Source organism: Protopterus annectens, chromosome 4.part1 (assembly GCF_019279795.1).
Source record: "Protopterus annectens isolate FY-2018-M chromosome 4.part1, PAN1.0, whole genome shotgun sequence".
Lineage (NCBI taxonomy): Eukaryota > Metazoa > Chordata > Ceratodontiformes > Protopteridae > Protopterus > Protopterus annectens.
In genome coordinates, this window is record NC_056734.1 from 339,500,593 (window position 1) to 339,514,372 (window position 13,780).

A 13,780-nucleotide genomic window follows, 5' to 3' on the forward strand; every position below is an offset into this window, starting at 1 on the left:
CAGCATGTAGTCTACACAGTTGACTTATAGCTTGTTGAAAAGCTTCAGCATATTGAATTGGTTGCAATTCAGCTACTTATGCTGAAATTAGCATGCTACGGTGTTTATCTTGCTTGAACAGGGGTCCGCACCTCTACATGGCACTTACTGAATCTAAAACTCATTGCTACCATGTGCACATTGTGCCACGATGTACACACAGTGGAAAATGACCATGTAGCATTTATTGAATTCTCCAGTACATTTGTCATACAGCATCTTTGTTAGTTTAGTTTAGTAGTTTCCTTTTTCTTTTGTACTTCATTCTATTTAACTTGTATGATATTGTTGTTTTTGTTTAACATATATGTATGTATATATATATATATATATATATATATATATATATATGGGTCTACTTCATAAGATCAACAGACCATTTGATCGACATTCAGTTGGTCGACAGCTCATTTGGTCGACAACAAGTATTCAAGGCAAAAAACAGGGAATTGCCCCCCCTCCCCAATGTTGTGCGACCCTGGAGTTGATATATATAGTTGGCGGGGGTGGGGGGCATGAAAATACAACAAAAACTACACATTTTAAATGAAAATAGTTGGGAGGCTTTGGCCCCCCCACACCCCCCAATGTGGGGGGCTGTGCCCACCACACCCCTCCTAACTATATACTTTTCTAGGGTTTTGGGGACGGTTTGTGTGTGTTTGAGTGTGTTGGGATGCTTGAGGTGTGGGTTAGGGTAGATGTTGTGCAGTGTGAATGTGTTAGTCTTGGGAGTGCTGGTGTTTGTGTGTATGTGATGTGTATTTCTGCTGGGTTGTGTGTGTTATGGAGTGTTGTGCAACCTCGGAGTTAGTATATATAAGTGGGGGGTGTGGGGGGTACAGCTCACCACATGGGAGGTGCAGGGGGGCAAGCCCCCCTGCATATACTAAGGGTAGGTGTGTGTATGTGTTTGATTGTGTGCTTGTGTGTTATGTTTGTTGTAGGGAAGTGTTGAGAGGTATGTACATTCGTGTATGTTTGCATTTTGTAGTGCGTGATGTGTGTTTTTTGGGATTTTGTGGATTTGCGATTTTGAGTGTCGGGTTTGTGTATGTTTGGTGTTTATGGTTTTCGACTTCATAGTTTCGTGATACTGAAATTCAATATTTCAGTATTTCGGGATTATGAAGTGAATCCATATATATATATATATATATATATATATATATATATATATATATATTATATATATATATATATATATATATATTATTTGAGTAACAGAATAACAATGGGAGCAGCTGCAACTATAAGAAAAAATGGGGCAAGAAAAACAATGGACTTGGCTTAAGGATTGAGAACGGCAGCCACATTTCAGATCATACATCTTTGCTTCATACTAGATAACTAAATTTTTATTTCCAGTAATAAAATTTAGTGACTGACATGTAAAACCATCTTTTAAGATTTATTTTTATTATTTTGCCACATTATTGCAATTACAACATAAAGCAGCTATGAAAGAGTCAGAATTCTGTCCAGTTTATATATAATAAGTCTTTCAAATTAATTTGACAGATGGGTTGCCGAGAAATAGACAGCTGTTACAGAATTAGACATCTTTAAGCTCATGTTCACTGCACATTAGGCATTGCAATAAATGGTATACAGTAATACTTCAGTGTGCCACTTTATACAACTGATAGGCAAGTACAAGTTCCTCTGTCATGTGAGCTCAAACCACAAACTGTTTATCCATCACTATTTTACAATGATTTCAAAATTTACTGCATGGGCTTTCAGATTTCACTCATTTTAGTTTAAGAAGTATCAGTAGTCTTTAACGTCTTTTTAAGGCAAGGTTGGTTTACTTTCTCCAAGTCTTTTGGGTTTCTAATACCATGATGGGAATATATCCAATTCATAAGTCAAAGTATAATTAAAGTTCATGAAATGTGCATTGTTTCAGTCTTTGATGCTGATCAAAAGTGTTCTTCACAGCACCTGCAATGTACCCAATTCTGACTCCTTCTGCAATTCCTATGAAGTTACATGTATCGGTATTATATCTAAATGTGACTGTAAATTCTGTTTTATGAGACCCATTGCTCTTACTACTATTCGAACTGACTGGGTATCCTTCTTACACATTGCTCTCATTTTTGTCTGCAAATCCTGGTATTTTATGACTTTGATTTTCACTCTGTACATAAGACTCTGTAATCACTGGGTGTAGCAATTTCAGTGATCAATGCTACTGTTGTCTTCTTTTTGTGGACTACCATATCTGGTTTTCTTGCATCTATTTTTTGAGCTGTTGGGAATGGGTGATCCCATGTGATATAAACTTCATCATTCATTATAATGCTTTGTGTCACATGTTTTCAATGCTTCACAGCTTCTTCAATATTATAATGTTTGCACAATCCCCCAATGCAACAGTCTTGCCACATTATTATGTCTTTCAGTATACAGGCCTTCTGTTAAGAACAAAGCTGCCCTAAGTGTAGCTAGAGGTAATCTGAGGAGGGGTATAAAGGAGGCTAAGAGGAAGTATGGCAGAAAGGTACAGTGCCACTTTGAAGACATTAAGGGTGAAAGGAGACTATGGCAAGCCATACAGGAGGTCACTGACTATAAAATCAGGTCAGCACAGTGTGAGGACAGCATCGAATTTCTGATCAGTTTGAACATCTTCTTTTTTAGATTTGAGAAAAGAAACAACAGGTTGACATTAAAGCTACCCACTGATGAGAAGGGTGCAGTAGTCAGCTTCAGCACAGAGGAGGAAATAAGAGAGCTAACAAGAGTGAATCCCAGGAAGGCTGCTGGCCCAGACAACATACTGGGCAAGGTGTTAAAAGGCTGTGGTGATCAACTATGCATGGTGCTCAAGGAAATATTGAACACTTCTCTTGCAATGGCAAAAGTACCATCATGCTACAAGGAAACTAACATCATCCCACTACCTAAGAAAACCACTTCCTCCAGCTCTAATGACTACAGACCAATTGCTCTAACATCCACTGTTATGAATTGCTTTGAGCGGCTGATCAAAAAGCATCTTTCATCAAGCCTACATCCTGATTTTTACCCTCTGCAGTTTGCATACAGAGCTAACTGTCCACAGTTGATGCCATATCAGTAGTACTACACATCTCCCTTGAGCATTTAGAGGGCGAAGACAACTATGTGAGGATGCTGTTCATAGACTTCAGCTCTGCATTTAATATGGTGGTACCAATGCAGCTGATAGAAAAACTGGCACATTTAGGCATCAGTAAACATCTCTGTAACTGGATTCTGGACTTCCTGACTGAGAGACCACAGAAGGTGTGTTCAGGTAAGAACACGTCAAAGTGCATCATGATTAACAATGGGATTCCACAGAGATGTCTTCTCAGCCCACTGTTATTCACCATCCTAACCCATGACTGGTATGCTAAGCACAAGTCCAACCATATCATCAAGTTTGCTGATGACACCACAGTCATGGGGCTCATCACAAAGGAGGATGAAAGGGCATACAGAAAGGAGGTGTGAAGGGAACAACCTTGACCTGAATATAAGCAAGACCAAAAAGATTATCATCGACCTCAAGAAAAGGAGAACAAACCACCCAGTGCTCAGGATCAATGTTAGAGTGTTGAGAGGGTTAAAAGTATGAAATTTCTGGGTGTACACATATCAGAGTATCTCGTGTGGTTGGGAAATACCAGACAACTGGTCAATAAAGTGCACAAACACCTCCATTTTTTAAGAAGGCTGAAAAAAGCAAATCTTTCTCCTCATATTCTCTCCACCTTCTATAGAGGTGAGAAAGAGGGCATCCTCACCTGCAACTTCACAGTCTGGGTTGCAAGCTGTACATTTAAAGAAGGAATGCACTACAAAGAGTGGTGAGGGTCGCAGAGAAGGTAACAGGTTCCAGTCTTCCATCGATACATCTTTATTCTGCAAGAAGCATCCAAAAGGCCACCAAAATAATACAGGACAACAAGCATCCTATGCATGGTCTGTTTAAGCATCTGGCAACAGGGAGGAGATTTTGCAGCATCTGCTGCAGGGTAACAAGATTCAGTAACAGTTTCTACCCTAAAGTGATTAAACTTCTGAACTTAGGCACTAGTCCCAGGGGTCTGGGCACATAAGAAGTCAATTTGTATTTATTTGTGCAATATATACTAACATATATTCCAAGTAAGTGCAATATTTGTTTATTATATCCATAGTCTGTATTATTTAATGGGTTCAGGCACCTAAGCAGCAAGACATTTCCCTGTGGTACATTTGATTAGGGGCACATGTCTGAAGTGACATTCCACTGCAGAGAAATATGGCTGTTGCGAATTCCCTGTGGGTAAAGAGATGAATGTAGTGCCATTCCCACAACTTCAATAACCAAATGCACAGGGGGTAAATAATTTCCATGGCCACCAAGGCAACATGAGACAGCACAAAGTATGGCAGGCATTAGCAGCAGGCTGCCAGTGAGCATGTCAGTGGCAGTAAAAATGCAGTGCACAGATGGCAATGCCTTTATAATTGGTGTGTGCAAATCACCCCTTTCACAGTGTCTAAGGAACATTACCTAAAATACATACTGGTGCATAAATGTGACTACAGTAGTGTGCAAGACGTCCTCCATGCTCTAGCTCAATTCTGCATGTTGTAGACATAAGCATGTACTATACAAGGAGCACAACAATTATTACTGCTTCTGCCTCCATACACTTGGTTATTAAAGCTGTGGATATGGCAGTGTAGGCTTCTCTTTGCCCACAGGGAATTCACAAAACCCATATTTCTCTGCAGCTGAATTTCACTTCAGCCATGCATCCCCAATCAAATGTACCAAAGGGAAATGTCTCGCTGCCTAGGCGCCTGAACCCTTATTTAACTCACTCAAGTGCAATATTAGATAAATAGCTTAGGCATTTCAATCTGTAGTGTGTTTTGCCTTACTTTAAATAGGGTCATTAATTTAACTCAGGGGAGGGTATTCTTTTTGTATACGAGTGCTGGTAAATGTCTCTGCTCTTTCTTGCATGTATTGGGAGTAGTATTGTATTTGTTAGCTATATGTATTCCTCTACTTGTACACTTCCCTTTATAATTTCAGGAATTGCGCTGATGCACAAAATTTAATTTAGGCTACACATACGTAGTTCTAAATGACAATAAAGTTTACTTTTACTTTCACTTTGACTTAGTGTATCACACCCAGTAACAAGAAGTGAGACTGTTTCCAGTTTGACTTTACAGAACCTGCATTTGTCTATTTCTCTCACATGTTCAATGGACTTTGTAAACCAATGTGTGCCTAGTCCACTGTTCTGGGCTACCAATATTAACTTCTCATGTTTTGGTTTAAATTCATCTCTCCTTAACCATTCCTGCATCAGGTTCCAGGAGTTTTCTGAACTTGCAATGCTTTTTATGCCTTTTCTGCATTTCCTGTCTTCTCATCTGATCCTTCTCCTTTTTATTCTTTCTTTCTTTTTTCTTTTCTTTTTTGACACATTCAGTTGCCATCTGATTGTTGTCTACTTCTGGGTGAATTCCATTCCCCTAAACTAAGCAAGGAAGTATCGTAGACTTGTTTTCCTCATGTTTTAAAGTGCTCATTATGTTTGGATCTGGTGAGGTCAGCAGAAATGTATATAACTCTACAATTGCAGATTTATACATGTAATCAATATTGAGAAGGGCCATACCTCCTTTATAAAGAGGAATAAATAATATTGGTATAGACTGATTTTTATATATCATTTGATAAGCATGAAGCATTTTTCTTGTTTTCCTGCCAAAAGATCCAATTCCTTTTGAGGCCAGCCAATCACCCCAAACCTGAAAGTTAGAACAAGAAGAGCAAGTTGGTTTATAGCTTGGACTTTGTTCCCAGATATCAGGGCTGTTTTCCATATTAATTTTAGTCTTTAGAAATATTCCTTACTGAATTTTATTTGCATTTGTTCATGTTTTATTGTTGATCCTTTATCAGTTCCTAAATATGTATACACTCCGTCCTTCTCAAGTTCCTTTATATCACATTGCTGTCCCAGACTGATATTTTCCTGGTGCTGCAGCTTTCCTGCTTTAAATGTTGATTTTGCACATTTACCAAGAAAAAAATTCATTTTTATATCATCTGAGAGAGTTTTGACCACTTGTAGTTGTGCTTTCAGCTCCTCATCTGATGGACTATGCAGTTTCAAATCATCCACAAAAAGAAGATGAGAAATCTTTACACTTGTTGTTGTCTGGGAGCCAAATTTTAACAATGATCTAATCTGTTAAGTAGACAGCTTAATGGGTTGAGAGCAAGACAAAACAGCAGCGGTGACAATGAGTCACTGTGGAATATCCCCCTTTGAGATTTTATCCATGGGATAATAATTTGTCTTTTGTCATGGTTTAGCTGGAAAGTGGTTTGCTCTGTTTCATGGTCACTGTAATGTAATTGATCAGTATAGGGTGTATGTTATACATACGTAAGCACTCCTTTATCCATGAATGTAGAATGCTGTCAAATGCTTTTTTGTAATCTAACCTGCCATACTGAGATTGTTTCCCTTTTTTACAATTTTCCATTATGACTTTATTTAACAACAAATGACCCTTTGTTCTGTATGACTTTCTCTTGTTATCCTTTTGTTCTATTGCAATGATTGAGTTTTCTTGTAAATGACTATATACTCTGTTGGCATCTATTCCAGTATGTAGTTTACACATGCTTGGAATGCAAGTTATTGGTCTATAGTTTTTAAGATAGCTTTCAGGTACAGTCTTAAGGAAGAGCATTGCTTTTCCTGTTGTTAACCGGGTTGGTGTTTGGATGTGCATATAAGTAGAACTTACACAGGGCTAAATCTTAGTGTAAAGATGTTAATACTTTTAGCCTGAAGTTAGGTCCTGCATCTGGGCCTGGGGTTTTCCATTCACAAATTTTTCTTAATTTTGTTTCAGTTTCTCGGACCGTTACTTCACCCCATTTCATATCCTGTACATATGAATTTCTTCCTGTTTCTTTTACTTCTTCTTTCAGGATCTTTGTTATGTTCAACAGGGTCTTCATAGATATTTCTCCATAAAGTGTCTATTCATTATTTTTGGTGGTATTTCTATTCCTTTTGCTTTGTTTCCCAATTCTCTGTAAATGTTTCAGTGTCATTAATGAATTGTTATTTTATACTTTTCCTTCATATTCACCTGCATATCTTCTAAATATTTCTGCCTGTGCTGATATATTTAGTGTATTGCTTGTAATAATGCACACTAGATCCTGGTCAGTTCTGGAACTGTGAGTTGTTTTTATCATGTCTAGCTTTCTAAATATTTAGTACCTGTTCCCTCTTCTATAGTCTCCTAACTGTGACATTTTTTATCTTAATTGTTTTATAATTTTCTCTATTTGATACTTCTGCAATGGCATTTGATTTCTTCCCCTCCTTTCTCTTATTGCCCTGTGTTTTTATGGTAAGACTTTAACTGTTATTAATTTAGCCGCACAGTAATACATACTTTTTTCTTCTGTTATACCGCATGAATTTCTGTTAATAGTCTTGACTACTGTGTTCATCATTTTTATCAGACTTCTAACATCTTGGGTCTTATTTACTTTCTGAAATATATTTCTTTCATTGATCTTAATATGTCTTTCCTTCTCTATTAAATAAACAACTCTTGCCTTAGATTGTTTTCTTCTAAACTGAGGGCACATTCTTTGTTTTCTGTCTCCTACATGTGTTCTACAGAAAGCTCCAGAACATCCCCCTGTGACATATTCTCTTCAGTTGCATCCGGCATCATTCATTGCTCTTTCATATGAGAGCTCACTGGCCTATCACTCTACAACATTGAATGCATCAGAGTTGCCACTGTTTCCTGCTCCTTCTTTGCTGTGCAGCTCCAACTGAAGTTTTGTACTGAAGGCTCCAGAGTATCTTCATTTTATTTATTTATTTATTTACATTTGTTTACCGGGAAATTCCGACTGGATGCAGGTCTTTTTTCAGCAGATGCCCGGGGAGAAAAGCTCCACATCATGTACATGATAGAGATACAAAGTTGCAGCAATAGTAAACAACATTACAGGTTGTTGGCTTTAATACAATAACAAGATATTGATTATCAACAGTACATACAGAAAATGTTGCAAGTTAAGATAGTTTCTTGTCATTTATATTAGCAACAAATTTGTCAGACAAGATATTAAAGTGTGTAAAGACAACTAGCTATTTCTGACTGTGATTAGTAGTGGTGGTAGTATAATTGGGTTAAGAGTCTAGGTGGGGGGGGTAGGGGGGTAGATGTGGTAACTATGGTAAACGATCAGATGTTTCTGTTCCACTTTTTCTCCTTAATTTGGAGACTCATTTTTCCATCATGCTGTGATGTTATCTAGATTTTAATACTGGATCACCTGTGTAAGATCTCTAAAGACACTGCCATTATACCTTGTGCCACAGAGAAAGCTGCTAGAGCTGGATTTTCTACACTTAATCTTTTACACTAAATCTTTCACTTCACAGATAATTACTTCAATTTCTATTTCTTTAACTTTTCCATTACTAATCCTCTTTTCTACTTCTCCACTTTATTTTCTTATTTTTTTGTATTGTGGTATTTTCCAAGTCGAGATGCCTGTGTCTGTATTTCCCTTCAAATATCTCAATGCTACTTTTTTGTATTAATTAGTTTTGTTTTCTCCTTTGCATAATTATTGCACCCTATTAAACCTCTTTTTTTTCCTATGTTCATATTTCTCCTTCAGATATCTCTTAATGTATCTGCTTCTTCTTACTTTGGGGACTTACCATTCCATCATGCTGTGGCATAACCTGTGTTAGACTTTCTAAACTAAGTCCTTCACTTCACAGCTATTACATAACTTCAGTTTCTTTCCTTTTCTAATTTTTATTGGATTTTCAATTTGTAAAATAATCACAATACTATTTATAGTCAGAGATCTGTGAACATAAATGAAAAAAACAATCAACTAAACCTCAGACATAAAAGAAAAAAACAACTATTTACAGGAGTGTCCATTAACCATCAAGTCATTCAAGTTATTATACATTACATTAAATATAAAATACAGGTTTTTTGCTTGTCAAGCAGATCTCTACGTTTTGTCCATGCATTGTAGCAAGAGGTAATCCTAGTTGTTCTTGATTTAATTGTAATGATTTCCAAGTGACAGACTTCAGTTGCAATATTTATAAATTCTTTGAAGGAGGGTGAAGATTTGTTCTACCATGTCTGAGTTATAACCTTTCTCGCTATAGATACTATATAGACCAGAAAATGCAGTATTTCATTTTTTAACACATATAAGAATAGGAGTGTTAAAAAGGCTTAGTGATTTAGATAAAACAAATGTATCTCCAAAAAAGCCTGTAAAAAGAGATTAATCCTATTCCAATAAGGTGTTAAGACAGTACAGTCAAAAACATGTTTTGCCGATACGCTTTAAGTTCTTGTTTACATCTCCAACAAACTTGTTTCTGCTTGAATATTAATTAAATTTTGTGGTGTGAAGAAAGATCTATGCAAAAATTTCCAAGTAAAGAGACTCCATCAAAGAGATGAAGTTGTATGTTTAGAAGATATTAAAATTATTTTTTATCTTTTTCACTTGGAGGTCTATTATTAATTTGATAAAATTGTTCCAATAATTATCATTGCAACATTTTGTTTCTCTCCTCACAACTCTATATAATTTGAATAAGAGACCCTCACCCAATGTATTTTAATGAATTAGGAATATTAGATATTCAATTAATTTTTGGATATAATCTGTTATCCATGGTTGCATTAACTTAATTTCCCCTTCTACATGTTGTCTGCGGGACTGTACATCTAGCCACATGTCTTTATCTAAATTATAGTTGTTCTTAATATAATCAACAGACTGTAGCTTTTCATCTTTCATTAACTGAAACCAATATAGCAGATTTTTCTCTGTAAATGTGATCATTGTTTCTAACTTTGAGGTGGAGATGTTATTTTGGGTATATGCCATAGGAGAAATAAGGAAGATCTAAGCTTTGTATGACAGGTTTCTATATGTAAAATTTTTAAAAGTGCTTAACGTAGTAGAGATAAAATAGGAGTCACTCGTTTGGTGACGTTTTCCTATAAGGTAATCCTTTAATAACCAATGTAGGCTATTTAATATGAGCTAATTATCAGAACATATATTATGTTTAGAGTTTATAAAAAGATTTCCTAAACACTTTTTCCACCCAGCTGTGTAAGTGTTATTAATCTAAAAATATAATATTTTTATAATTTATGATAATGAATATAATTATATATCTGGTTGCCCTTTCCATTCTGCTGCCCAGTCTCTCATATGATGTTTTAGCAATTCTTGGTTTAGTGGGATATGAAAGAAACCTCAGAATTCAAGTGTTAAATTCTTTAATGCAACATTTTGTGGGGGGGGGTAATGTTAGTGATTGTATAATATATAAGATGGCAAGATGGTAAGAAAATAATTTTGATTATAGATAACCTCTTTTCCATCATGAAGAAAATCTTATTCCATTTTACTATTAGATTCTTTGTATTGTTATACTGTTAGCATAAATATAATTTATTATATATTTAATGTTATCTGTTATAATTATTCCTAAATAGTTCATTTTTTTCTCTTTGATAATATATTTAATGAATTTAGTTTTGAATCTATTCTTATTTGTATTTATAGGTAGGATTTTTGTTTTGTCATTGTTAAATGTTAAACCAGATTTTCTTTGAAATACATCCATTGCTAAGAAAACTGCAGATAGAAAATTATCATTGTCATTTAATATCAGTAGGATGTCATCAGCAAATAGTTAAAGTGTAGAGTTTAAATTCTCATTAATGTTAATATCTTTTAAAACTATATTTGATCTGAGAAAATTAGCAAATGGTTCCATAATTAGGGTAAAAAGCAGAGGTGAAAGAAGACATCCTTGTCTGGTTCCTTTTAAAGTTTGTATAGAATCAGAAGTAAAAGTACCTATTTTAACATAAGCAAAAAAAAAATCATTATAAAGAAGATTAATAAGATGTGCAAAGTTACTTGAGAAATTATATTCTTCTAAAACCAGCAAGAGATATTTTCAGTTTCTGAGTCTAAAGCACTATTGATATCAAGACTCATTAATGTTAAGTTCTCTTTTATTTTATTTGCATAGTCAATTATTGTGATTATTCTTTTAATATTATCATAAGTGAAGTTTGGCACAGATGAATTTGCCACGGGACTGTTTTATGTGGGATGGCGGGTGTTGGGTGATAGCTGTGTTAGGTTTTTGGGTGGCTAAGAAGGGTTAGGAAAGGGTTAAGTGAGCTGGGATTTGAAAGGAAGAGCGGTAATGTTAGGGGTGTGGCTTGAAGGGTTTTTTGAAAAGAAATCCAGAGTGAATAAGCACATTTTGGTGTGGGCTTGTTGTTGAGGCAGGATCACGTCCCAGACGACCTGAGGTTGTGAGTAAGGTAGGCCTTGGGTAGTTATACGCAGTGAGGTGAGTACAGCATTGTTGGGTTTTTAAGGATTCATTTTTTCTCTCCCCTTATAAAGGATGTATAAGAAGGTAACATAATGTTAGGTCTGTTTCTGGTGTGGGGCTTGTATAAAGGATATATAAGAAGGTTAAATGTAGTGTTAGGTCTGTTTCTGGTGTGGGGCTTGTTTTCCAGATAATTTAGGCCATGGTGGCATCGGCTGTTGGGCGCAAGGGGTATTTTAAGTGACTTGTTAGGTTATTAGGAAGGTTTTTGTGTATTTATTAACTTTCCCTGGGGGCTAGTGCAGTTTATTCTTTAATTAGTAACTTTGTTTGTGTAATATTAAGTTCCCTGGTGGTCTAGTGCTGCGCTGTTAAGTTTCTTGGTACTGTTTAGCTTTCCCTGGTGGTCTAGTGCTGTGTGGCCCATAGAAGAGGTTGTGGTAATTCATGGGCTTTCTGACCATTACCGGCTGGATGCGCATGCGCAATGGCACCGGTGTGGCACTGTGTGGATATTGAATAAAAAAAATAAAAATGAATAAATAAATGAGAGAGAAATAAGTAAGGGTCTGGCTGCTTATCAATTTGCTTTTCAAGCAGTTAACCCCCTAGCCTTCCGTCCCTGGGACCTAGTGTTGGCGTGCGGTGGTAAGTAACATGGCCGTGTTGATTCTGTGGTGGTCTAGTGTGTTTGTGCAGTGTTTGAACGGGGATAGAGTAAGAAGGTTGTATGGATGTTTTGTTCATTCCCCAGTGGTCTAGTGCTGGTGTATGGTGCTTGTGTGGGATGTTTGTTTGGTCATTTGTTTCTTGGTGGTCTAGCGGTTTTGTTGTGTGGTATGGCTGCTTGTTTGGTGTGCTTCCCTGGTGGGCTAGCAGTTTGTTGTGTGGGATGGCTGTTTGATTTTCTCCCTGGTGATCTAGTGTGGTTCCATGGTGGTGCATGGTGATGGCGGAGTCTGGTTCTTGTTTCTAGTATGGTTTCCTGGTGGTGTAGTGCTGAGGGGGCAGAGCTGAGATGCTCTGCTTTTCCAGGCTTGTCAAGTTGTGCGGTAGTGTGGGCAATTTTTTTTGCTGGTTTTCTGTATATATAGGTTAAAATATAAAAAAAAAATATATATATATATATATATATATATATATAAAAGAGAGAGAGAGAGCATAGACAATTCAGCTTGCTACTGATGCATGCTTAGAAAGGAGAGGTAGGTGTGGTGGTTTAGATAGGATTAACATAAAGACAAATGCATGATGATGAGGCAAGTTTTTTTTTCTCTGGGATTTCAGGGGGACCCAGGGTGATGGTGACTACAGTGTGCATGGATGGAGTGGATATGTGTTTATGGCAGAATAGGTTGTTATTGAGATTAACTTTATTGTGCCAAGTTTTTATTGTCATTAACTTCGTTTCTTTCTAGGTGATTATGATGGAGGCTTTAAGACAGAGTTGGGCCAGTATTGTAGCACAGGCTGAAGATTTGTTCAATGCCATGCCTGCTGAGGTACCAACAACTAACACACAGGGTGTGACCATGCGTAAGAAGTGGCAGATGACTACAACCCAGGCATCCAAGGTGAAGAAAGCCAAGCAGACAGTATTGGCGGAGAAGGTTACAGAGGTGATGATGCCCCCTGTATCAGCAGCAGATAACAATTCATCAAGCTTGGGGGGGTTGAGGCGACTGGAGCAGGTGCAAGGGGTGAGGTAGGTTGCGGTGAGGGTGTCCATAGGGGGCTACTGGGTAGCAGTTTGGAGGCTTTAGCTGAGTGTGGAGGGGTTTTTGAGGATACCCTGTCCCTATTAGATCAGGAGTTAGGGCCAGATGTCCATGAGGTAAGGTCTGATTTTGCTTTACAGCTGGGGGATTGGTTGACATCACAGGCTGTGCAACAGGAAAGGGCTCCCATTTTATTGACCCCGCACTTATCTCTGTTAGTAAAGGAAAAGATTTGGAAAGGGGAGTTCATCGATATTTTTGAATTGATTGATGCAGACAGGCTTCAGCGATTGATGGAAGCAGAGACGGCTAATGGGAAGGACCTCTTGCCTGCTTTGGCTGCAATAGGTCGCAAAAGGGTAGGGAGGTTTTTTGGCTAAGACATGGGATCATTGGTTCCTAGGTTTCATTTATTATATGGCGGTGTGTTTGGAAAGGGACACTTCGCTGGATCTTCCTCTTTCGGCTTAATTTTTAACTATTAGGGAAGTGTAGAGGTTGAAGTCCGGTTATGCATGGTTATGGTATGACCAAAAATTTCGCAAGCGTAAAGCAGTAGATAAGTCTATGCGT